The sequence below is a fragment of the Notothenia coriiceps genome, unplaced genomic scaffold (genome assembly GCF_000735185.1).
Source record: "Notothenia coriiceps isolate Sejong01 unplaced genomic scaffold, NC01 NC01_scaffold00020477, whole genome shotgun sequence".
Classification (NCBI taxonomy): domain Eukaryota; kingdom Metazoa; phylum Chordata; class Actinopteri; order Perciformes; family Nototheniidae; genus Notothenia; species Notothenia coriiceps.
This window is the reverse complement of record NW_011353178.1, coordinates 154,633-157,476: the sequence shown is the minus strand read 5'-3', so window position 1 is coordinate 157,476 and position 2,844 is coordinate 154,633.

Genomic DNA, 2,844 nt, shown 5'->3' with positions numbered 1-2,844 from the left:
CCGGCCCCCCCCCCCCCCCCCCACCCTCCTTAAAGGCCTCAATCCCTCCCATCCATGCCCCCCTCTCCGAAAAATGTCTCCCCCGGCGTCTGAGTCAGCACGGGTGCCAAGTCAATCAGTGAGAGAGCTGCCAGCTGTGATGGGGGGGGGGTGATGCATGTTGCAGTGAGGGGGCAGTTACATGCCACACGGGCTGCGAGGACGGGTGGCAGAGGAAGAGGAAGGGAGGGGTGAGGAGAGAGAGAAGGAAGGGAGGGGTGAGGAGAGAGGAGAGAGAGAAGGAAGGGAGGAGTGAGGAGCAGTGGAAGAAGTACTCAGATGTATTACTTTAATAAAAGTAGCAATACTAAATTGAAAAAATACTCAGTTACAAGTCAAAGTACTGCTTTCAAGATCTTACTTAACAAAAAGTACAAAAGTATTACTTGATATACTAAAAGTATTTGTTTTGCGTAAGGAACCATTTCAGAATTGTATATTAATAATTACTCGATTGTGGTTATTCATGTGTTAGTGTGTTTGTCACTGCTAGAGCTAATTTTAAGTGTTTTATATAAAGCTGCTGGTTTTAAACTTTTAATTATATGTCAACATTTATTTATAAATTGATTAATCTAAATCTAAAAAGAAGGCAGAAACTAAAGCTTTAAAATAAATGAAGTAAAGAATACAATATTGGATCCACAATGTAGTGGAGTAGAATAAAGTAAAAGTTAAGTATGAAGTGGCATAAAGCTGACAATACTCCGGTACTGTAAAGTACAAGTACCTCGAAATTGTACTTAAGTATAGTACTTGAGGAAATGCACTCTGAGGATTGAGGAGAGAGAGAAGGAGGGGAGGAAAGAGAGATTGTCTGAACAGGAGCCCTAATGAGCTCTGATGGATTCTGAGGCACTGCCAGCTGCACCATTAGCTGAGTGAGCTTCACCCAGCGCTGCCCACAGTGTGCCCACCACACACACACACACACACACACACACACACACACACACACACACACACACACACACACACACACACACACACACACACACACACACACACACACACACACACACTCCCAGGTCTTGCCCGCCACACTTCCATACACACTGAGCCCTTTATGAGAGGCGTTGGGTTAATGACGGCCATAACTCGCCCCAACGTGTTGATTAAGTGTGAGAGGATACATGGGTGACGTTGGCATGTGCTAATCAACACGGATCGGACCAGCACAGGGTCCCCTCCACTGCCCACACACAATGACATTAGGGCTATTCATAATATTTTGGTGTTCTTTCAAGAGGCAGTGCCTTTGGACTTTTGTCTGAGGGGAAGTTCTTTATGTAGGTGATGTAATTACATGGGCAATTTGATTTGCAGGGGGGGTGTGGCTGCTCGCTGAAGGGTGGTGGCAACATCCTGCTGCCAATTTAGATCCAATATGTAGTCGAGGTATAATTCAGATTGGTTAAAAGCTTGCTGGATATGCTTGTTGTTCATTGCACCGTGTTGAGGGGGAGACAAAACTGACAAAGATCTTATAGCGTGTGTAAAGGGGACGTTTTATGCCGTTCTTCATGTTCATGTTTGTATTTTGTGTGCCTCTACTGTCTTTATGTTTCTCATACTGCCTGTGATGCAGCACCTCCTTTCATTTGAGCCTTTGCAGACCATTGACATGCACACAAACCCATATAACTCACTACAAGAAAGGGAAAAAACAAACAAGAGCACAAGCGTTTTAATCTGAACTCCAGCTTTACATTGAGCATAAATGACATAATGAAGCAAAGTAATACACTGCCACTAGAAGGGGACTAAAAGAGCATAGACCTACACCAAAGGGTCCATCTAGCAAAGTGAAAAACCATTTGATGATTCAGTTTTGCTTCAAGTCTTGTTGGCATCACCCTTGGCCTGTGCTTAACAAGTTTCGGATACAAGCTGACAACCAAACAATATCCTTTGCATTATCAATAGATCAATTCTATACGTGCAATGTGAAAGGGATGGATTGTAGTGGATGTTTTGCAACCACAAACTTTATTGTTTTCACACCTAGTAGTACTGTGTTTTGAGCATGTATTGCATCTGTTCATGGGTATGTCACAATGCTAATGTTTCTTCCATATTACATCATATAATGCTAATGTCACAATGCTAATGCTAATGTCACAATGCTAATGTTTCTTCCATATTACATCATATAATGCTAATGTCACAATGCTAATGTTTCTTCCATATTAAATCAAGATAACAGAATCCAAAACAATGCTGGATGTGAATATAAGCAATTCAACGCAATACTAAATGTATTGGTGAAGATGTGTCAGTATTGTCTTCACACCTGTCCTCAAGTGACCAAAACATCAGTAAATGCAGGATTAAGATATTTAAGTTCCTCACCAATCTTAGTGAAAAAAGTAATCGTACTCACCACCTGACATAATCATATAAACGAGTCCACATCAGTACAGGTGGCAAACCTCAGAAGCATTATCCCTCCTCCCACTCTATAACGCCCCGGCCTGCACCATCACTACCGTCGCTGCAGCTGACCTCATCAAAGCTGGACGACCCGTGCTGACCTCATCAACACCGCCTGACCCCCCGTGACCTCATCAAAGCTGGACGCCCCGCAGAGCCCCGAGGGCCGACGACAGGCCTTAAGAAAACACCCCATCCATTAGGGTGCCAGCAGCACTGTAAATGTGGAGTGTCAGCGCCAGCCATCTTCACTGTCATGCCCAATTCTCCACCTCAACCCCCCCCACCCAAGAAAAAACCTGGACAATGGAGCGTCTGAACCTCCGCCCCTCGCAGCCACAATGTCCGCCCACGTTGGCTGGCAGCAGTGTT